The sequence below is a fragment of the Lissotriton helveticus genome, chromosome 4_1 (assembly GCF_964261635.1).
Source record: "Lissotriton helveticus chromosome 4_1, aLisHel1.1, whole genome shotgun sequence".
In the NCBI taxonomy this organism is placed as follows: Eukaryota; Metazoa; Chordata; class Amphibia; order Caudata; family Salamandridae; genus Lissotriton; species Lissotriton helveticus.
In genome coordinates, this window is record NC_136063.1 from 1,718,504,136 (window position 1) to 1,718,529,187 (window position 25,052).

The following is a 25,052-nucleotide window of genomic DNA, read 5'->3' on the forward strand; positions in this document are numbered from 1 at the left end:
TCTGTCAATAATTCTGCTCAACCAAGAAGAAACTCAAAAAATAAGGTGGATTCGCTTCAACCATGCGAACACCTGATGTAAAGCACAATAATAGAAAGACAAGTCCACAGGCACATAGAATGATGATACAGACAACAGTACAAATTGAAAGATGTAACAGCAGCAATCTAAAACGTCAGAGATACAAAAACATAAACAAACTGCCCTAACTTTTTTACTGATAGGCAGCCACTCCAGTATCTTCCACGTCCAGGAATGAAGTCTGGTGGACCCAGAATCGAGAACATAGAGCCACTACAAATGTACTCAAATAATGGATCAGAAGTAATACGGTAACAACATCAGGCCTAAACCCTATAAATAGTGTCCCCCTCTGATTACTTGTCCAGTCCAAAAATGTCAACCAACCTTCACCTCATTAACTCCATGCATGCGGTGCATTTTCCCGCTGTGCGCTGAAAAATTCAAAAACCCGCGGTTCATGACGAGCTCAGCTCGTCATGAGTGTACGAGAGGTGTACCTCATGACGAGCTGAGCTCGTCATGAGCATCGAAGGGGTTAACAATGCCTTTGCCATTAACAACACCAAGAAACTAACACTATCCACCTCTCTTTACACATTGCTAAACCTAGCTTTCCCAGCTAAACTAATGACTCAAAACATCTCATACGGTAAGATTTGCCTTGGCACCCTATGGCTCACTCAGTACCACTCACATTTGATCAACTGTTATTAAGAACGCTACAATTAATGCCCTCTTGCCTTTGTGCTCATGATCCAACCAAACAGATCTACTATCCTTACTCCGCAGCTATGTACAGCAAATCCACATCAACTCCACTAATCAATTCATCTTATTTTTGCATCTGTTAGGGCCCTTACAGATAATTATCACTGTGCCTGCTTATACTACATATTTGTGTGCTCAGCCTCACAGTTGATGTTTCTTGCATTGTTCACATATTTTGACTAGTTGTGTTTTTATGTAAGGGAGACTGGCCATTATCCTTAGACTCAAAGTTAACCTTCAGTGATGAAAACAATTCTGGTCACTTCTGCGAGCATGGAAAATATATTGACCACCCCTCCCACGATGTATGGAATACAAGGGGCACTTGGATTCTCCCTGACAAGATGATATTCAGCAAGTGTGAGCTTGCGGATGCAACTTCCAAGCAGTGTTGTCCTGACTTGTATGCAATACAGAATACATGGATTTTATGGTGTTCATGATTCCTAAATGCCCATTTTGCTAACTAGCTTGTGTGCTGACTAGTCCACTGATCACACAATTCCCAAGTGTCTGGTTTGAACATTTTCCATGCATCAGCCAGTCTGCCTGTCTGAAACCCTGTACTGCTGAGTACCGAAACAGTTCAGATATATGATTTTCTCACTTGTAATTAGTTCTTCAGTCAATGACATAGCAAGCGCAAGTACTGTTTTACTGCACGAAAATTGATTTGAAACGTAAAGACACCTTTAAAATGCAGCTATGGTATATCAATTAAATCAATCAGTCAGTGGCAATGTCCCTTCCAGGTTAAACTAGTGTTATGTGAGCAGTGAAAGATAGGGAGGAGTGGAAGTACCCATGCTCACACATATGCATAGAGGGACTTGTCAGCTATCTGAATGTGGTGGATAATGCTTCCTGATGTCAAGCTCTTAGAGTTTCTCGTTGCTTAAATGGCTATAATTTCTGAAATGTCTATGTTTCCCTCATCTTTATTGCTTAATTTTGCTTGTGAGAAAGTGCCACTCATACTCTTTGTAATGTCACTCATAATCACACTGAATCAGAAAATGTCTTGCATAAGCAATCCGAAACCATGGCAGCTATTTTAGATCCCATCATTTGTGGGCTTTTGGGACGCTGCAGGGCATTGAATGTGAGACTCCCAATTGAGGCAGTGTGTCTGAGATCTCCTGGTAACATCGGCGCTTCAGGCTCAGATGAATGACATGATCTATTAATAAAAAGCATGTTTGGTAGCGATTGAATGTGGGAATTTGTATCGCCATACCTAGCCATTGGTATGGTCTTGCAATCACTCCTGCAGACTTTGAAACTTTGGCCACGGGTTCGAGTCCTAGCATTGGATCCCCATCCTGTGATTCTGGGCACATCACTTACTAGCTGGATATGAAGTTTTGCTTGAGGTACTCGTGCAGGAAGGTTGCGATGATAGGATGAGCTGTTTGGTCTTAGTCACCTATTAAAACCTACCTTTTCATGACTACCCTCTTTTTCTGCCTGCCCCGTCTGTGCAGTGGCACCGAGTGGGTCACTGACAGAGTGCGCTTGGATGGCTCATGACACGAAGCAGACTACTTAGGAGGATTCTTTTCAAAGGGGCTTTCCCTTATCTTCCTTGCTTGATTTTGCTCGCGGGAAAGTGTCACTCATAGTCACAGTACTAAATAGCTCTATTCAGAAATTGCTCTTAATCACCTGCTCTGCATGCCCAAAGAAACATCCATCTAGACCACTGTTTTTATAGTTCTTCTTTCTCCCATTTTCTATCCCTCCTCCACTTACATCCTTTGCCACCAGATCTTTTTTTGCTCTTACCCTAAGGTTAGATCATATATAGAGGCACAACTACATAAATATTTAAGGCCAAAGAAACGTGATGGAAACACCCAGACTTCCAGTCTTCCCAGCTTCCTCTATCGCTCAACCACTACCTAGTCTTCACCTTTGTCTTTTCTCCTGGTAAGGTTTGAAGGTGGTGGGGTTGGGAGGGTAGAGAGTAGAGGAGCAACAGCTCCTCCGTAGTGGCAAAGGAGCATCGCCCCCCGCTATAAGCCAGCAGATGAACAATAAAATGATAATAAAACAATGTATCATTTTATTTTTCCAGTGGCCCGAGTCTACAGCAGGGCCATCCTCTAGGTACAATAGCAGGGAGGAGGAGTGGTGTGTACTGTTAGTTTGCTTGTTGATGATGAAGCCAAAGTGATTGTTTTAAAAAAATGTTTTTAATGAAACGGTACCAAGGAAAAAATGCCTTTCCTATGGAAACTCTGGCCAAACTAGAACTAAACTGTGGTGACTGTAATACATTTATGATATTCACCACTCAATATGCCATAATATGGTGTAGAGTAGTGAAACTCAATCACACATTCTGTCTCAGTTTATGCTTAAGTTGAATTCTCAATGTTATGAGCCTATTTACAAAATAATACTTTTTTACATTAGTAAATCACTTATATTTTCTTGTCAATTATTACAGTTATTTGTCAGATTGTCCTGCTACTGGTCAGAAAAATAAGAAGATTTCGAGGTAAGAATGGTTGCTAAAAAGGTAAGTGAAACTCCTATTTTAAAACCAAGTGAGTAGCAGCAACTTTGACAACATAACCCAAAACACCTAATTCTCTGGCACTTTCCCTTTGTACTCCTCACCTGCATATCTCGGAAATAAGTTTCTGTTTACCAAATGCAGACCCTTAAAAAAAAGAAGAAACTCCTACTGCATTGTAGGCCAGTTGAAGTACTAATCTTCAGTCATTAAAAAAACCACTTAATATCCCTTTCAGTTTTGCCAGACCCTACTCAAAGCCACTGTGCTTCTTGCTCACTATACCATCACCCACTCACAACACATCTTAGTAACAATACTCACCACTACACATTTTTTCATCTTCTTCGCTGCTGCTGGTAAATACTTGAGAATCAACATGCAACTGTATTTCCATTATCTTAAGAAATTGTCAATCTATGTAGGGGCCACTGGAATTATGCAGCTGAAGAGGACCAAATCATGGGGCATAGTTGACGAAATTATGTGATAAGAAAAGGCAAATTTTGTAGACGAATGCAGCTCATTTTGTGACATATTTTTGCATTTATTATTTTGGCATTTTTGATGTTGTTGACACTGACTTAGCGAAGGTTTTACTCCATTAGTACTACTTTAAAACTCAAATACAGTAATAGGCTACAGAAAGGTGACCCATAAACCTTCACAAAAGGACCGCCACTATGCCACAACAGATTAGTAACTCTGCTCTATGCCACTCCACTGTACGCCACTCTACACAACTCCACTCTCTCACTCCAATATATGACACTATCTGCCACTCTATTCTAAAACACTCTATTCCACTCTTTGCAATTCCACACTGCAACACTTCACACCACTAGCTAGTGCATAACATGGCTAAAAACACATTGGCAAAGCCAATAGCTCTTCAATAGGCAAATATCATTGAAATGTCATATCACACACTTGTGTCCAACTGCATTTACTTAAAAAAAATGTGCAAGTCAATGCCATAAACGCCTTGTACAAACGTGTTTAGTGAATTGTTTTTATAAGTCAATGGAGTCTGGTGGACAATCAACACAGGAGGAATTAGAACAATTACTTTTTTATCTGACAACTAATTGAATTTTGCACAATTGCTCATTTTGGGTAACCTGAAAACAAACAGTGGTGATCCTGTCTTGTCATGGACCAAGTGGGAATTTAGTCAGGTTCTCGACAATTCAACTGGCTATCTACTTGCAGGAGGAGGGGTCTCCTGGTACAATCCTGTGTATGTCTGGGTTGGCTCCTTTGCTTTGTGTTTCTCTTACGATCTCTTGCTCCGGTCCTCTCACATACCACAATTATAAAATGCTTACTAAATGCATGACAAATAGGTTTGTAACAGGCGTATTAGAATCATTGACTTCCTAGATATGTAACACATAAAATTTAGTCCAAAAGCCATCATTATAAGAAGCCCTGTGCAAGCAACCAAATGATTAAAATTGCTATAAATTAATCAGAATTAATGCGACTTGTGTTCAATTAACATTCAATTTGAATTCTGCTAGTCTTACTAAACTATTGACAATCATTGCCATTAGTATTCAGATACTGCTCACAAAGAATACCACTAGTCTTCAAATAGTGGTCACAAAGAATACCACTAGTCTTCAAATAGTGGTCACAAGGAATACCACTAGTCTTCAAATAGTGGTCACAATTAATGAGACTAGCCTTCATTTTTCTCTTGAAATAGCACAAGAGCTGCAAATAAACACTAAAAGAATACTACTACACTTCAAATGCTATTCTTCTAGAATGCTACTAGTCTTTTAGCAATCAATTAAAGTGTTCATCATGTATTTGAAGGGTAGTTGAGTAGAACTAGTATTCCTCATTTGCATATTTCGGCTTGTGAGCATACTACTTAGTCTTCATGCACACTAAATAAATACTATATTTTAATAGTAAATGAATACCGCTTTAACCACTGGAATCACACCAAGTGAAGATCTTCCATTTTGGTGAGGGTTACTGCGGGAGAGTAATAGGACTTAACCCGAGCTTGGTAGAAGCGTAAAGGAGCGGCGTCTCTTTTTGCTAACGATAGAGGAATTCTGTGGTAGGTTAGATGGAAGCGCTGCCTACTAGTGACACAGAGTTCATGCGTATATGAATAGGGTTTTCTGTATGAACGTGTGTAAATGCATTAGCAATACGCGTTCTGGTGAAACTCTGGGATTGTCTCTAAGGAGGTGAAAAAGATCTCTGTATGTGTTTTCCCGGAAAAACGAGTTCGTTATTGCCTGATAGAAGGGTAAAATAGGGTAGTGCTGTTTTATCAACGAGTCTAAAATTCTGAGGAGGTAAGCGTCGTCTACTCCGGTTACAGAATGCTTGTGTGATTGAGAAATCTCTCACTTTATTAGCGAAACAGGCAAATGGTATTGTTTTGTGTAAGTTACTAACTGATTTTGTAACATATCTTGTAAATACGGCTTTTTGGAAAAACCCTGTAAAGGAGGGGTCAGTTGGCGCTGCAGAAGCCGGAGCGCTGGGATTGGTCCGCGTGACCAAGACAGAGTAGGAGCTGATTGGTTCATCACAAGAAGCAGCCAAATCTATTGGTTAAGCACTATAGTGACGTATCGTTTTCTAATTGGTACATTAGTGCGAACCGCGCTGTGTTAGGTTGGTGATATGGAAACAGCAATAGAGTAGTGCGCGATCTTTTGAAAGAAGGAAAGTTTACCGAAAATGTCATACTACTATTATGATGATGACAAGAAGAAACCTTCATGGTTTAAAAAACTGAAGAACATGTTTGTAAAAGACAAAGAGGTAGTCACGAGAGAGGGAAAGATACTTCCTTCACCGAAGACACCTGCATCTTATATGATAACGAAATATGGTTACCATACATGTGTTTGGTTGGAGAATTGGGTACAGTATACCAAGGATGATGGTGTGTTAGCCTTTCCAGAAGGATCGTTTGATTTGGCAATTTTAAGAAATTTGAGAGACAAAATTATGAAACTTGAACCGAGACCTAGACCAACTTAATTTGAAGCACTAGTTGAATGGGAAGATGAGATGCATGAAATGGAAAGTGAGAGGTTGAGCAGGCATATCAGACCAAGAGGTAAAGGTCGAGATTTATGGGGAGAAACTCATGAGACTAGAATGCGGACATGGTGGAATGGTAGTATGTGTGATGGCATGTATCCAGTCAGATTGGTGGAAGAATATGAGGGACGGAAATGCACAGAAAAGAAAAAGAATGTTGAGTCAAGGAATCAAGGTTATGGTGAAAGCGAATCAGAGGATGCTGTATTAGAAGAAATATTAAATAGGAGACCGCCACCATATCAACCAAGTTCTTTATGGACTATCCCGAATGCCCCAATAGCAGAAGAGAGAGTTAATGAAACCCCAAGACAACCATCAAATTTCCGAGATTTCCCTGAGAGAGTAAAGACAAGATATGTCCCGAGTACACCGATAGGAGAAGCTAGAATTACAGGTACTCCTGTACAGAGTAATGACTCACACAAAATTGTGCTGAGTGCTGAAAGACTAACACCCAGATTCATGAAAGTGCCATTCTGCGAATAGCAATTTCCGAGAAATAGCGAATCGCAATTTGAAATTCGCAGAATGGCATTCATGTAGAAATGCGATAGAAAAAAGCGAATCGCAATCGGCCGCAATTGCCGATTGCGATTTTGCCACAATCGCTTAAATTTAGCAGAATCGGCATTTTTCCATGTAGAAATTGCGATCTCGCAATTAGCGAAATCGCATTTTGCGATCTCGCTAACTGCAAGGTCGCAAAAACGGGAAGTCGCATTTCGAGCCCATTGATGACATCACAACCAGGAAGTAGGCTTTTTCCACCCACAAACAGAACACTGGGCCAGACAGTGGAAGCAGCATTCTGAAGAGCTCCAAACCTCTGATTGTGCAGCACCCCAGCAGGACACAAATCCTCAACATGTCCCAGGAAGCAGCAGGGAGCAGCGGGCAAGGGAGGAAGAGAAAAATCAAGTTCTCTGAACAAGAACTAGAGTACTTGATTGCGGGGGTCTGCAAGGATCATGGACGCCTCTTCGGCAAAGACTCCAGGAGGGTGCCAGAGGCAGACAAGCGCCGGATCTGGCTGCGCATCCGCGCGAAAGTAAATTCGGTCGGGGTGACCCAGCGGTCAATTGATGACCTCAAGAAGCGCTGGTATGACTTGAGAGGTCGTGCAAAGGACCGCATTGCTGAGAGGCTTGGAGAGCGACTGGCCACCCGTGGAGGGGATCCTATTGCCACACTGTTGGACCTGCGATGGGCAAGCCCAGCACAAAGGGGGTAGCTTGGCTCAAGTAACAAGGCAAGTGAAGGCTGTAGTGTTAAGCCGGCTCTGTCCCAATAATAACTCCTTGTACATCCACACCAAAAAGAAGGACACCACACCACTGCTGTAGAAAAATACGATTCCTTTATATAAAAGTTCTTTGTTGTAAATAGGGTTGACTGGGAAAGCACATATACATTTCTTTTGGTCATACAGTTCTGGTAATAAATAGTATTAATAAATAGAATACCTTCAGGAATGAGTATCACAATAAATATCAGAATAAATATCAGAATAAATATCAGAATAAATATCAGAATGAATATTGGTTCATTTAAATTAAACAACCACGTTTCTTCTGGTATTGCTGCCACCAATTAAATACTTTAGAATCATTACATCTGCAATACGTTTCAAATGGGAAAGATAACTCTTACAGTTTATGCTGTTTTCAATGACCAGGTATACGGCTTCTCTGAGCACAAAATAAGGTTTGGGACTCTTTAATGATCATTCAGGGCGTATGCGCGTATATCTAAAAGGCAAGGAAACACAGTAAATACATCATTTGCACTCGGCGGTCACCAGGATAGGATCTCTGCTTTTGCCGGTGAAGTCTATGCGCGCCTACGGGCTTTAGCACCACTAGAGCACAGGTGGCACCAGTTCAAAGTCTTTAGACTGACGAACGGGCTGCCGGAGAGGTCACACAACCTTCGCGCACAGTCAAATGAATGCCGGTTCACAGTTCCTTCACAACGCTGCATTCACTATGAAGAAACGGGCCCACTTCACATCGGCTGCAATCAAAATACGATTCAGTCGGGCACAGCACTTCTCTCGTCAGCGACGGGGTTCTCAGGGGCTCCACGGACCTCCCTCCTACTTCCGTATACAGGGTGGTTCCCGCCCACAGCTACCGCTCCCGGGTCACTGGGGAGTGGCAAAGACGCTAGTCCCGCCCAACGAAGGCCGGCCTTTCCCCGCCCCGGCGCACCACCTCACCTTCAATCTGCACAGGAAGCGCTCTACGCTGGTGGGGCTCAGAGACGTCCGAGCTCCCCTCTAGAGGCACCTGTCGCGAAGGGGGCACAGCTGACGATCGCGGTCGCGGCGAACTTGCTCTCGCCTCGTGACTCGATAAATCGATCACAGTTCACCACCGGGGGGGCGGGGAGGCACACGAATCTGGCCACAGTCTTTGGGGGCAATGAGGTACTCACTGGGCAGGCGCCGTAGGTGCTAGATCACTTCTCACGTAGCTGACAGGAACGCCAGTCAGACACAACGCCAGCAACCCTTTGCTGCTCTACTGCCTGCGCTACCAGCCACCTCAGGGGTCAACAGGGCAGGTGTCAATCTGGCGTCAAGTCTGGAATCTCTTAATCTCCTCTTCTCTAGTCTAATCTAAAATGGCCCGCCAGGGACTGGGCCTTATATAGCCAGTGCCCTGGGGTACTGGCACGAGCCAGAAGGTTCTAGAACCTTCTCTGGCTGTGACAATGACATGGCACTCTTGAGGGGTATTTAGGACACTCACAGCCACCGTACTGGGGTTCTAGAGCAGCCATTTTGTGTAAATGAGGAAAATAAAGGAATCCTGTCAGAAACGCGCGCCAAACAAAGGGCGCCAAAACCTCAAAAGGCCAGGGTTCATGAAGGCTCCAATGGGAGTCACTTCACATGAGGAAAAAGGGTGTCCACCATTTTAGGTCCAATTATACAGGTTGACAACCCCAGTTTGTAATGCCACAGGTTTGGGACAGGCGTCTTGTAAATAGGTGCCACAAACCTTGTGAGCAACTGGGCGTCATGGAACATCTAACCCCATGAGACAACACATAAAAAGTCCTGGTAGACAAATAAAAAGCGACAAATTTTGGGAGGTACAGGGGAACAAAAGAAATCATAGTGGTGAGGGGACTCTCAGAAGCATACGGGTCTAACACGCGTCCCCCCCAGCTGAAAGTGGGGAGAGCTACCCAACCCCTTCGGAGTCCTCAACACTAAGGCGGAAATACCTGGAGAGACCGTCTGCATTGGCGTGGTCAACTCCGGGCCGGTGTTCCACCCGAAAGTCCATTCCCTGTAGGGAGATAGACCACCTCAACAGTTTGGGATTTTCCCCCTTCATTTGCATGAGCCAACGAAGGGGTCGGTGGTCTGTCTGAACAAGGAAGTGTGAACCAAACAAATATGGTCGCAGCTTCTTCAGTGCCCAGACCACCGCAAAGGCTTCCCGCTCGATGGTACTCCACCTCTGTTCCCGGGGAAGCAGTCTTCGTGACAGAAAGACCACGGGTTGATCCAGACCCTCTTCATTGAGTTGCGATAGCACCGCCCCAATGCCAATGTCGGATGCATCTGTCTGGACAATGAACTCTTTTGAAAAATCTGGAGCCTTCAGGACTGGAGCTTTACACAATGCTTGTTTCAGAGTGTCGAAGGCTCGCTGGCAAGCCTCCGACCAAATGACTCTCCTGGGTAGCTTTTTGGCGGTGAGTTCTGTAAGGGGTGCCACGATAGTGCCATACCCCTTCACGAATCGTCTGTAGTAACCTGTGAGACCCAGGAAGGCTCGGACCTCAGTCTGGGTCTTGGGGGGTTTCCAGGCCATGATTGCCTCAATCTTCGCCTGAAGGGGCTGCACCGTTCCCCTGCCCACCAAGTGACCTAAGTACACTACCGACCCCTGTCCAATCTGACATTTGCTGGCCTTGATCGTCAAGCCAGCCCGTTCCAGGGCCTGGAGAACGGCTTGCAAATGCTGCAAATGATCCTCCCAACTGTTACTGAAGACAGCGATGTCATCCAAGTAAGCAGCAGAGAATGACTCCATCCCGGTGAAGATCGTGTTCACCAGCCGCTGAAAAGTGGCAGGAGCGTTCTTGAGCCCAAAGGGCATGACGCAGAACTGGTAGTGTCCATCAGGTGTGGAGAAGGCTGACCTTTCCTTGGATCCATCAGTCATGGGAATCTGCCAGTACCCTGCAGTAAGGTCAATGGTACTGAGATATTGGGCAGCTCCCAACCGGTCAATCAATTCATCTGCCCGAGGGATCGGATGAGCATCCGTTTTGGTTACCGAATTTAGTCCTCGGTAGTCCACACAGAATCTCAATTCTGGTGTGGTGCCAGGTGGGGCAGCTTTAGGAACTAACACCACGGGGCTAGACCAAGGGCTACTTGAAGGTTCGACGACTCCTAGCTCCAGCATCTTAGCTACTTCGCTTTGGATACTGGCCTTCACCTTGTCAGACAGCCGGTAAGACTTTGACTTCACAGGTGGGCTGTCCCCTGTGTCCACGTCATGGGTACACAAGTGGGTCTTACCCGGGACAAGGGAGAACAGAGGAGCGAATGACCCCAAGACCTTGCGACATTCCTCCTGCTGCTCAGGAGTCAGGGTTGGCGAGAGTTTCACTCCCTCCACTGACCCATCCTTTTCTTGAGACGCAAAAAGGTCAGGGAGAGGCTCCGTGTCCTCTTCCTCCGATCCGTCAGTCACCATAACCAACATGACTTCGGGCCTCTCGTAGTGGAGCTTGAGGCGATTGGCATGTAACACCCGATGCGGATGCCGAGGGGTCTTTACATCCACCAGATAGGTAGACTTGCCCTTCTTCTCCAATACCTCATAGGGGCCTGTCCAACGGTCCTGGAGGGCACTCAGCTCTCCAGGCTCCATCACCCACACCTTCTGGCCAGGCTCCAACTCCACTGGGTGAGCGTTGTGGTCATACCACGCTTTCATAACTGCCTGACTGGCTTCCAAGTTGTCAGAAGCTTGCTTCCACAACTTAGCCATTTGGCTTTGGAAGGCCAGCATGTAGCTCACCACATCCTGGGGAACTTTCCGGGGAGACTTTTCCCAGGAGTCCCTCACAAGGCTGAGAGGTCCACGTACAGGGTGCCCGTACAAAAGCTCCATGGGGCTGAAGCCCACTCCCTTTTGCGGCACTTCCCTGTAGGAAAAGAGCAAACAGGGTAGGAGGACGTCCCATTTCCTCCGCAGGCTTTCGGGTAGACTTCTGATCATACCCTTCAAGGTTTGGTTGAACCTTTCCACAAGACAATTGGTCTGTGGGTGATAAGGAGTGGTAAACCTGTAAGTCAATCCACACTCCTTCCACATGGCCCGCATATATGCTGACAGGAAGTTGGTCCCCCTGTCAGACACAACTTCCTTGGGGAATCCCACTCGGGTAAAGATCCCCATCAGGGCCTTGGCCACTACTGCTGCAGTAATGGTTCTCAGAGGAATTGCCTCTGGATACCTTGTGGCGTGATCCACCAGGACCAGAATAAACCTGTGACCGGATGATGTAGGTGGATCTAGGGGCCCAGCAATGTCGATGCCCACCCTTTCAAAAGGGGTGCCAACGACGGGAAGTGGTTCCAGGGGAGCCTTCAGCTTCGTCCCTGTTTTCCCACTGGCTTGGCATGACACGCACGACCGACAGTATGTGTCGGACGCCACCCTCATTCGAGGCCAATAAAAGTGGGGGACAAGCCGGGCAAAGGTCTTGTCCTGACCCAAGTGTCCTGCCAAGGGAATCTCATGAGCCAACTCTAATAGGAAGGCTCGGTAACACTGTGGGACTACCAGGGCCCGTGACAATCCGTGCACTGGCGCCCTGGGTTCACTGTAGAGGAGACTATCCTCCCAGTAAACACGATAGTTCCCAGACTCGTTACCTGCTGCCTGGGCTTCAGCCTGTTGCCTCAGACCCTCGAGGCTGGGACATTCCCTTTGTCCCTTGCTCAGTTCCTTCCTGGATGGTCCTCCTTCCACTCGCCACTCAGCGGGGATAGGCAAGTCCTCCAACGGAACCATGTCCTCCTCCGCGGACTCCGGGTCCACCTCCACAGGTGGCCTATCCGTCTCACGGGGCATGGACATCGAGGCAGGCTCCTCCTGTCCTCGAAATGTTCCCTCATCAGCAGCTGGGTGGGCCATTGTTCCAGGCTCCAACCCACGCGACTTCTCCTCCCGAGCAGCCGCAGACCTGGTACTCACACAGGCCCAATCAGGTGTACCCAGCATCTCAGTATGAGTCTGGTATTCCACATCCTTCCAAGCATTGTGCTCCATATCATTGCCCAGCAGACAATCGACTGGCACGGCGGGGCTTACGGCAACTCGAAGTGAACCTGCAACCCCTCCCCACTCAAAGGGAACCTCGGCCACAGGATAGTGGCCCATTCTGCCGTCAGCCATCGCGGCTGGATGAAGTACGCCTGGAATCACCTGCTCTGAGGACACCAGATGACTCCTTACCATAGTCATACTGGCTCCTGTATCTCTCAGAGCTTCCCCTCTATGGCCATTGATGGTGACCCATTGCCCATACTTGGTAGTATTTGAGGGCACCTGGATCTTTGGAACCACCTCCCGATCACCCAGGGACACTAAGGTGACACCCGCCCACTCCCCCCCCTTAACTAAGGGCATCTCCTCCCCGAGCGCTACACTAGCGACTCCCGGGGCCTTTCCTCCAGTGGGAGGGGGTGGTCTCTTTGGGCATTTCACGTCTCCCCTATAATGTCCAATACCACCGCACTCATAGCAATGGATAACCCTTGGCTGCTGACTCTGGCCAGGATTAGGGTTCTTCTGCGGGTTAGCCTTAGAAGTGGAGAAGAAACTTTTCCCCTTAAAGGTATTTTGGGGGCCTTTGGAGAACTCCTGCTTCTTGTTATCTCCCCCCTCTTTCTTCTGGGGAGCGCCCTGTCCGGACTTCTGAGAATCTCCTCCCGTCCCCTTCGTGGACACTCGGGTACTTGCCCAAATGTCCGCCTCCTCAGCAAGCTTACGGGGGCAAGTAAGTTTGCTGTCTACCAGGTGTTGCCTCAGCTCGGGAAGACATTTCTCGAGTAGATGTTCCTTGAGTATTAGGTCGTACAACCCTCGATAGTCCTCCACCTCATTACCTTGGACCCACCCATCCAGGGCTTTCTTGGCAAAATCCAGGAAGTCAACCCAATTCTGTGAGCTCAGCTTGTGGCTGCCCCTAAACCTTTGCCGGTATTTCTCGGGGGTCAACCCAAACTTCCTGATGAGCGCCACCTTCATGGCGGGGTAATTAACCTGTTCCTCCCGGTCTACGGCCAATAGGGCATCCCTACCTGTCGGAGGCATGTACCGGTATAATCCACCACCCCAATGCTTCTCATGGATCCCATGGGCTCTTAAGGAGACCTCATAGGCTGCCAGCCACTTGGCTATGTCGTCTCCAGCGGTATAACTGGCGACTACGTCCTTGGGTAAATGGGGCCTGGGCTCCCTGGCAAATTCCTTTGACTCGACACCCTTCGGAGTGATGTTAGGGGCCTGGAATTTGAGTTCTCGTAACTTGAACTCGTGTTCCAGCCTCCTCCCCTCCCTCCTTTCTTCCAACTCCATTTTTGCTATTTCCCACCTTAACAGTCTTTCCTCTCTCCTGTCAGCTAACTCGGTTTCTGACAACCCTCTTGATGACACACTGCTGCCCTCCCGTGAGGTTGCCTTGGGGCTGATTGACATCTCACCCACCCCCGGGGGACATTCCGCAGTCCTATCAGTGACAGTACCTCTGTCCGATTCCTCCTCCTCCACCGTTCCTTCTGTGTGTGCTTCCACCCATGCTCGCAGACTAGTATGGAGCTCCTCTCTTTTGGCCCCTCGCCTGACAAACACTCCCCTCTCCTGACAGAAATCCTTGAGCTGTGCCACAGTATAGGTCTCCAGCTCTGACAATTCGAATTCCATCTTGTCAGTGAAAAGTGTGGACAACCACCCTGAAGCAGGTGACCAGGATAAGAACTTTGAGGGTCACTTCCACCCACCTCCAGGAAAGAATTTGGAAAAAGCAAAACGTTGAATTTGAGGGCCGCTAGGAGAAAACTCTGGGTGTGTACCTGTGGTGCACACTGAATTATTATGGGGTACAAAACAAGCACGGCTCGCGATCCCACCCGCTGAGCACCAATTTTATGTTGGACCTGCGATGGGCAAGCCCAGCACAAAGGGGGTAGCTTGGCTCAAGTGACAAGGCAAGTGAAGGCTGTAGTGTTAAGCCGGCTCTGTCCCAATAATAACTCCTTGTACATCCACACCAAAAAGAAAAGTTCTTTGTTGTAAATAGGGTTGACTGGGAAAGCACATATACATTTCTTTTGGTCATACAGTTCTGGTAATAAATAGTATTAATAAATAGAATAACTTCAGGAATGAGTATCACAAGAAATATCAGAATAACTATCAGAATAAATATCAGAATAAATATCAGAATAAATATCAGAATAAATATCAGAATGAATATTGGTTCATTTAAATAAACAACCACATGTTTCTTCTGGTATCGCTGCCACCAATTAAATACTTTAGAATCATTACATCTGCAATACGTTTCAAATGGGAAAGATAACTCTTACAGTTTATGCTGTTTTCAATGACCAGGTATACGGCTTCTCTGAGCACAAAATAAGGTTTGGGACTCTTTAAAGATCATTCAGGGCGTATGCGCGTATATCTAAAAGGCAAGGAAACACAGTAAATACATCATTTGCACTCGGCGGTCACCAGGATAGGATCTCTGCTTTTGCCGGTGAAGTCTATGCGCGCCTACGGGCTTTAGCACCACTAGAGCACAGTCGGCACCAGTTCAAAGTCTTTAGACTGACGAACGGGCTGCCGGAGAGGTCACACAACCTTCGCGCACAGTCAAATGAATGTCGGTTCACAGTTCCTTCACAACGCTGCATTCACTATGAAGAAACGGGCCCACCTCACATCGGCTGCAATCAAAATACGATTCAGTCGGGCACAGCACTTCTCTCGTCAGCGACGGGGTTCTCAGGGGCTCCACGGACCTCCCTCCGACTTCCGTATACAGGGTGGTTCCCGCCCACAGCTACCGCTCCCGGGTCACTGGGGAGTGGCAGAGACGCTAGTCCCGCCCAACGAAGGCCGGCCTTTCCCCGCCCCGGCGCACCACCTCACCTTCAATCTGCGCAGGAAGCGCTCTACGCTGGTGGGGCTCAGAGACGTCCGAGCTCCCCTCTAGAGGCACCTGTCGCGAAGGGGGCACAGCTGACGATCGCGGTCGCGGCGAACTTGCTCTCGCCTCGCGACTCGATAAATCGATCACAGTTCACCACCGGGGGGGGCGGGGAGGCACACGAATCTGGCCACAGTCTTTGGGGGCAATGAGGTACTCGCTGGGCAGGCGCTGTAGGCGCTAGATCACTTCTCACGTAGCTGACTGGAACGCCAGTCAGACACAACGCCAGCAACCCTTTGCTGCTCTACTGCCTGCGCTACCAGCCACCTCAGGGGTCAACAGGGCAGGTGTCAATCTGGCGTCAAGTCTGGAATCTCTTAATCTCCTCTTCCCTAGTCTAATCTAAAATGGCCGCCAGGGACTGGGCCTTATATAGCCAGTGCCCTGGGGTACTGGCACGAGCCAGAAGGTTCTAGAACCTTCTCTGGCTGTGACAATGACATGGCACTCTTGAGGGGTATTTAGGACACTCACAGCCACCGTACTGGGGTTCTAGAGCAGCCATTTTGTGTAAATGAGGAAAATAAAGGAATTCCTGTCAGAAACGCGCGCAAAACAAAGGGCGCCGAAACCTCAAAAGGCCAGGGTTCATGAAGGCTCCAATGGGAGTCACTTCACATGAGGAAAAAGGGTGTCCACCATTTTAGGTCCAATTATACAGGTTGACAACCCCATTTTGTAATGCCACAGGTTTGGGCCAGGCGCCTTGTAAATAGGTGCCACAAACCTTGTGAGCAACTGGGCGTCAAGGAACATCTAACCCCATGACACAACACATAAAAAGTCCTGGTAGACAAATAAAAAGCGACAACTTTTGGGAGGTACAGGGGAACAAAAGAAATCATAGTGGTGAGGGGACTCTCAAAGCAGACGGGTCTAACACACACCAAACACTCCATTGGAGGACCTCATAGAGGACACCCTCGCACCAGAAGCCTGCGTGGGGGTAATCCAGCTGGACTCGTCCCGACCCAGCCAACAATCAGAAGGTAAGTGCCATGCGACTGCGACCCTGTCCCCCAACAATGCCCATGACTCCTGAGCTAGCAATATGACATCCCCAGTAATGCAGGCTATGCACACCTGAAATGCCCCATTGCATTGTGGTAGTTGTAGTGAAATCATAATTCCCCAGATATCTCAAAACAGCCAGACCTGTCAAATCAAAGTAATTCCAAAAGCCAGTTAGGGAAAGCAAGCCTGCATGCATGTATCAACATCTCATGTGCAAGAGACATAACATTAATGATGCACCCTTTTACATCACAGGTGCTGTCGACCAACCCAGCACTGATAGCGAGGCCCTGCACATCGCGGAGATCCAGGAAGACACTGAGGGTGAGGGCCAGTCCAACCAACAACCCGGTCCATCACAGCCACCTGCAGTGCTTCCACCACCACCACCCCATGTGGACAGGGCCACCCCTGCAGCCACAACAGGTGTCCAGCCAACACCCCAACAGACACCCACAGCAGTGGTACAGGCCACACCACCAGCGCCTAGGAGGCAGACGAGGCGCACAGCTGGAGCAAGAACACACTCCAGCGCACTGAGGCGCCAGCAGCGTCAGGCCTCAACAGGCACGGGCAGGGCACTCCATCTTCCTGATCCTGGCCTGGCCATTGAACGCCGCGTGCTGGCGGTGCACCGTACCGAGGCGCGTCACCTGGCAGCAATCCATACACAGCTGCAGGTGACTGGCCAAAATGTGGCCCAGATGACCGCTGCTGTCAGGGAGAACAGCCAGCTGCTGGTAGCCCAGCAGGACATGACCTGCCGCCGCCACCGCCAACTACTGGCCCGCCTGTCGGCCTACACCAGGTCGAACCACATTGTAGGTAATGCGACGTCACAGCTGTCACGCAGGTCACTTGCCATGCAGGGCCAGATGGTACAGTGTTGCCAGGATGTGGCCAGGTCACTTGATCTGCTAACAGCAGCAGTGCTCGGCAGCCAGCCCACTGCCCCTGGAGAACCAGGGGGGCCTGACGATGTGTGCGAGGTTGCGTCGACAAACAGCAGCATATCCTTGCCACCTGTGCCTGTACGTCGCCGCAGCAGCAGGCCCACAGCATCATCTCGGGCCAACACCGTCCCTCAGGACCCAGAGAGACGACTTGGTGCGTCTCGTCGCAGCCGCCAGTGAGAACTTGGACACTGTCGGTAGGGCCATGCTGGACACCTCTGCAAGCCCTCTACCCCTGCATGGGGAGGTATGAAGAAATACTGTCCTCATGTGACACCAAAGAAACAAAAGGCCACTTTATTGTGCATTAACAATAAAGATTTATGGTCTGACTTAAATCCAACTCATGTCAATATTACATTTGTCATGCATGAGTGCAGTGTTGTGTGAGGGGTATGGGTGCACTAGAAACAGTTAATAGTGATGTGGTTGCGGCGCCTGTGTCCTTCAGCAGGATTTTCCCTGTGTGCATGACGCACATGTGGAGGTGGGCGGTTGTCCCCTTCCGACTCACTGCCAGATATCTCCACTGGTATCCTGCGCTTGGTAGCAATGTTGTGGAGTATTGCACACACGGCCACGATGTGGCAACAGACCTCAGGTGTGTATTTGATGGCCCCACCAGTCTTGTGAAGTTTGCGGAAACGGCTCTTCAATAGGCCAAATGTCCTCTCTATGCAATTTCTTGTGCGTATGTGTGCAGCATTGTAACGCCGTTGCTGTGGTGTGGCAGGGTTGAGGTATGGGGTGAGGAGGTACTCACGTAGACCGTAGGCGCTGTCACCTGAAGGTAAGAAGCACAGGTTGAGTGCCTGTTCTGCGCAGATACATGATCACAGTGTACTATTTGGGGGCATGTGTACTTACCTAGTAGGTGTCCTTCGCCAAAGTCTCCCCTGGCCAGTCGTGTGTGCATGCGGCTGTGCCGGAAGATGAAGGAGTCATGTGTGCTCCCCGGATATTGTGCCACTATGTCCGTGATGAAATTCTTGACGTTGCACACCATCTGGATATTGAGGGAGTGGTAGGACTTGCGTTTGCGGTACATGTATTCCGTTTGTGCTGGTGGGCAGATGTGCATGTGGGTACAGTCAATGCATCCAATTACATGTGGGAATTGTGCAATGTTGTGGAAATGAAGCTTGGTGTCATTCAAGTCCTGTTGGATGGTGGGGAATGAGATGTAGTGGTGTAGCCGGGTCAGCATTGCATCCAGGAAACTCCTTAGACAGCGGGACATGGTGGGCTGGGATATCCCCCCTGCAACAGCGACTATCCCCTGAAAGCTTCCGGAGGCCAGTAGGTGCAGGCTGCACAATACCTGGACATGGGTGGGCACGGCATTGGTCCTCCTTGTTGGGTGCTGCATCAGGGGGTCAAGGTCCCGGATCAGCTTGATGATCATTGCCCCATTCAGTCGGGACTTAGAGTAAATTTGCTCATCAGTTTGGCCCAGAAGGGTGATCCGCTGGCGGAATATTCGCTCCTGGATCCTGCATCTGTTCTGTGCTGCTCGCTGTAGCCTTCGCCGCCTGACCACCATGTAGAGTCCTGGCATTGTGAGAGTCCTCATGCTCCAGCTGCGTCCCCTTAAGTGTGTTTGGTCAGAGCTGCACCTGTTGGTAATTTGTTAAAGTTTTTGATTTAATTTTTTTTTTCCTTAATGGTTACCACCTGGTTTGGGTTCTCCTTAAATTGCGCCTCGCAAATAGCGATTTTGTTTTTTTTCGCATTTTGCGATTTTTATTGAATAGCGATTGCAATTATTTTGCAATTTCGCAAATTGATTCGCAGAATCCATGGTATCTCGCAATTTCCGATTCGCTAATGGGCTTCTTCCTGGATTCTGCGAATTTATTTGCGAACTTGCATTTTTACTTTAGCGAATTCGCAATTATAGAGTTTTCACTATCAAGAATTCCTTTTCTTCAAATTGCGCTCGCAAATGCGAATTCGCAGCAATTACGAGCGCAATTTGGCTTCATGAATCTGGCTGTAAATGATGTGCAGCCAAATATGCCTGATTATGAACGTTATGCGCATGAATTGATTCAAAACCTTACTAAAAATATGGAAGCTGTAACTGTCCTAGTAACGATAGGACCTGTGATACCAGTATTTGAAAATCAGAGAATAAAAGAGCTGAGTTTAACAGTTCCATTACAACAAGGTTTGCAGAAAGCAAAAGGAAATATTTATCCCGATTTGCCAGAAATAAGGCGGAATACAAATGTAAACCCACCAGAATTGACTTTTAATCAAAGTTTGTCATGCAGATACCCGACAGGAGCAGAATCTGACTCTGCAACCCCAGAGAGAAGTGTAGACAAAATAGATTTGACGCAAACACCTGTAGGACCATCAGATAAAGAATTAAGTGAATGGATTAAAACCTTAAAATGAAAAGAGCAGGAATCAAAAGTGCTGGATGTGGCTAAGTTAAAAGTAGACATGGAAGAATTAATAATTGGAACGATCGGGACAGACAGATTAAAAACATACCAGGATGATGAGCTCATGTTTTTATGTAAAAGCATAACATGGAGAGCTAAAACAATGCATGATCAGCTAGAAGAAGTTATAAGTGAATGTGGAATAGAATTTTCAACATAAAAATCATTGCAGAAGACTTATCGAGTAGATTTTGCAGAAAGAGACATTGAGAACATGAATACTGCTTGAAGACTAGTTCAGATAAAAGACTTGATTGTGCTGTTGCAGAAATGGGGTGATGTAGGTAAGTGGAGGGTCAAGTGGGCAAAGAAGAAAGAAGAAACTAGTGATAAATCCACATTAGCTTTTCCAATCAGAGAAAAGGAAAGAGTGGCAACTGAGTTCCCTATGAGAGAGATACCTGGAGGAGGATATGTGCATGTTCCTTGGAGTAGACAAGATATATTGTCATTTACAAATGAATTCCCCAGATTGAGAGAGAAACCAGTAGAGTGGTATCGACAAGTAGACAGATTTGTAAAAGTGTCAAAAGTATTATGGATTGATTTGGATGGGTTGTTTGACATAGTGCTGCCAACAGACTTACGGACAGAATGTAAAATATCTGTAGATAGGCCCAGAGCGGAGTATCCTAGAGACAAGATAACAGGAGCCCCATCACCAGATGTGATGATAAAACATGAACAGGTGATAGTTTGGTTGAAAAATAAAATACCTCCAAAAGAAACCGATTGGGTAAAGATAGACAGGATCACACAAGAGCCGAAAGAAACTGTACACTCATTTTATGAGAGATTATTGTTAGTTTTTAAACAGTATAGTGGTTATGAGGAACTGAATGAAAAGGATATGAGCCATTTTGTGTATAGGTTTGTATATGAATTAAGACCGGAAATGTCAGATATGATCAGACACAGCATGATGGATTGGCAGTCGAGCTCAGTAGATAAGGTACTGAGACAGGCAATATACTGCAGCGAAGAAATTGATGCAAAACAGAAAAAGTTGAAAGAAAAAGCTATGTGGGCACAAGTAAAAGTAGCAGAACAACAGGTAGCACAGATGTAAAGTAAGAATGTAGGGGATCAAGGTAGTTTTAAAGGCAAACCTAAATTAGTAGGGAATATTGACGAATTGAAAAAGAAATTGCCATGTTTCAATTGTGGCAAGTTAGGGCATTGGAAACGAGAGTGTAAATGTCCACCTAGACTTAATGGGGAACATACGTCATTGAATCCGCAGGTGCAGTTTGAGGTAAAACAGCAGCAACAGCAGATAGCAAATCAGCAAAGTCAGGTGCCGCAACCGCCACTGCCATACAGTGGGAATCAGCAGAGATACAGTGCAGAGACAGGATTCAGTGGAGGTGAGCAGGTAAAAAGACCGCAAAGAGTAAATGCGTGTCCTCAATATTGGTTGCAAGAAGAGAATGGCAGTGAGCCGGATGAAAGTTTCTGACGGTGCCTGAGGGAGGAAGAAGAGTGTATGCTTGGAGCCACTCTTGAGGTAGATCAGTCAAGTCCTTTTGTGAGCGGAAAAGTGAATGATGTGGAAATAACTTTCCTAGTGGACACTAGTGCTACCCGTTCTATTGTTAGATCAGTGGAAATTCAAAATCTTCCTCTCTCGGGTGAGACAATCCAGGTTGTAGGTGTAGCTAATAGGCAAATAAATACTCCTTTGACGAAACTAGTTGAAATAGAAATTGGGACATACAAAGATATACATCGATTTGTGGTGTGCGATAGCAGTCCTGTTAATTTGCTAGGCAGAGATATACTGTGCAAGATGAACTGTGCCATATATTGTTCACCAGATGGCATAGAATTGCAAACTCCAGATGAAGATAGTTTGTATACATTGACAATGTTTATGATTGAAGCAGAACAGGATAAACTGTTTCCTGTTTTTGATAAAGAGATAATTCCTCCTGAATTGAAAGAAACAGTGAAAGAAAAAGTGTGGGATTTCACTGGAAAAGATATAGGGTTGATGAAAGGAGTTGATCCTGTGAAAGTTTCAGTAAAAGAAGGTGCAAGTTACCCAAATATACCTCAGTATAAAATGACTGCAGAAGTAATTGAAGGAATAACTCCAGTGATTGATAGAATGATTGAGCAGGGAATTTTAAGAGAAATAGAGAGCAGTCCTTGCAATTCACCAATTATGGGATTGAAAAAGCCAAATGGAACTTTTAGAATTGTGCAAGACCTGAGACAGGTTAATAAAATTGTTGTCCCATGTTGTCCAATTGTCCCAAATCCAGCAGTGATTTTGTACCAAATACCTCATGATGCAGAATGGTACACTGTGATTGATCTGTGCAATGCGTTCTTTACTGTTCCGTTGCATCCAGAAAGCCAACCAATTTTTGCGTTCCGTTTCCAGAATCATATCCTAGTATGGTGTAGAATTCCGCAAGGGTACACTGAAAGTCCATCGATTTTTAATCAGCTGCTAAAGAAATCATTAGAAAATTTGAGCATGCCTGGAGAGTCTGTGTTGGTACAGTACATTGATGATCTTTTGGTTGCATCAAAAACAAAGGATTCATGTCTAACTGACACTGTGGCATTGTTAAATCATTTGGCAGAAGAAGGACATAAAGTGTCTCCATCAAAATTGCAGTTTTGTCAAAATGAAGTACAATACTTAGGTCATAAGATTGCTAAAGGAATAAGACAGGTCACAATTGAGAGCATTAAAATGATACAGGGAATGCAGCCACCTAAAACTCCAAGACAGGTAAGAATGTTCCTAGGAATGGTAGGGTATTGCAGACAGTGGATAAGTGGATTTTCATTGATTGCGAAACCATTGCAGAGATTGACAAAGGCAGATATCAGAGACACTATTGTTCTGACCAAAACAGAGATGGAAGCATTTGAACAACTGAAAACTAAACTGTGTGAAGCACCAGCTTTAGGAATGCCCGATTATGAGAAAGAATTTGAACTGTATTGCAGTGAGCGAGAAGGATGTGCATTGTCAGTGTTGATTCAAAGACATGGAAAATTAAGAAAACCAATTGAGGATTTCTCAGCTGTTTTGGACCCTGTTTCAAAAGCCTTGCCAGGTTGTCTAAAAGCAGTAGCAGCAACTAGTGTAAGTCTGGAGCAAAGTGAAGGAATTGTGTGGGATTTCCTGTGAGGGTGTATGTACCTCATTCAGTGGAGATTCTCCTCACTAGAGCAAAGACGCAGTACATGACTAACAGCAGAATGACCCGTTATGAGAAAATAATTTTGGGAGCTGAGAATGTGACTTTTGCCAGATGTGTGAATGTCAACCCATCGACACTGTTACCTGATACCATTGAGGCAGAAGTGAAAGGTGAGCTTGATCACAAGTGTTTGGATGTTTGGAGTATTGTACAAAGCCTCGTCCAGACATTAAAGATGAACCTTTACTTGAATCAGACTTTGTAATGTTTGTGGATGGATCATGCTTGAGAACGGAGAGTGGTGTTCTAAGTGCTGCATATGCTGTCTGTACAGTGGCAGCAGTGTTGGAAGCATCTTGTCTGAAAGGAATTAATTCTGCTCAAATAGCGGAATTGGTTGCTTTGATACGAGCATGTGAATTGGGAAAAGAGGTGAAAGTAACCATAGTGAGTGATAGTCAATATAGTTATGGAGTTGTTCATGATTATGGACAGCTTTGGTCCCAAAGAGGCTATTTGACCTCTGCAGGAACACCTATTCGAAATGCTGAATTTGTGAAAACTTTAATAGATGTGATTCAATTGCCTGAAAAACTGGCTGTAGTGAAATGTTCTGCTCATAAGAAGGGTGAAGATTATATCACTTGTGGAAACAGTTATGCAGATGCAATTGCAAGACACTGTGCAAAGAACCAAATTTCAATCAATCGAGAAAAAATCGAAGAACATGTTCCGAGTCCTTTAATGCTAACCACTGTAGTTGAGACTTGGCAGGAAGAGGCAGAAGCAGGGGAAAAGGATATCTGGCTAAAATCAGGATGCAAACAAAGGGAGGAAGATGAAATTTGGGTTTACAAAGATGAAAGACCAGTAATGCCCGATAGCATGATCTCAGACATGGCCCGAATGTACCATGGTCAGGCCCACATTGGTAGAGATGCTATGATTCGTCTCTTTAGACAGACTTGGTATAATCCTAAATTCAGAATGATTGCTGAAAGCCTGTGTCAAAGATGCTTGGTCTGCCAGCAATTTAATCCAAACAGAAGGACTGTTGTAAGTTTGGGAACCATAGGACGGGAGGGTGGTCCATTTACAAGAGTTCAGATGGATTTTGTTGAGCTGCCTCCATGCAACAGACTCAGATATTTTCTTGTGATAATCTGTTTGTTCTCTCGATGGGTGAAAGCTTTACCCACACAAAGAAACGATGGATTAACTGTTGCTAAACTGTTCTTGCGTGAGATAATACCACGGTTCGGGTTTCCGGTGACGATGGAGTCGGACCGAGGCCCCCATTTTCAAAATGAACTTATGCAGATGATCTGTGAAGCTTTGGACATTCGCCAGAAGCTACATTGTGCTTATAGGCCTGAGGCTTCAGGAGTAGTTGAACAGGTGAATGGAACAATTAAGAACAGAATTGCAAAGATGTGTTTAGCAACAGGACTAAAGTGGCCTGATGATCTGCCACTTGTCTTAATGACACTGAGAAGCATACCTGACTGGAGGACTGGATTAAGTCCACATAAAATTTTGATGGGCAGGGTGATGAGACAGGCCTATGTACCAGTTGATAAGTTATTGGCAATTAATGATGACATCATACTGGATTACTGCACAAATCTGTCTGATGTGGTAACTTCTGTGCTCCACCAGGTGGGAACTGAATCAAATTCCAAAGAGAAAAATCCAGCTCATGATCTAGTCCCTGGGGACTGGGTACGAGTGAAAGTCCACCGCCGAAGGAATTGTTTGGTACCAAGATGGCAAAGACCACGTCAAGTTATCTTGGTCAGTACTACTGCAGTTA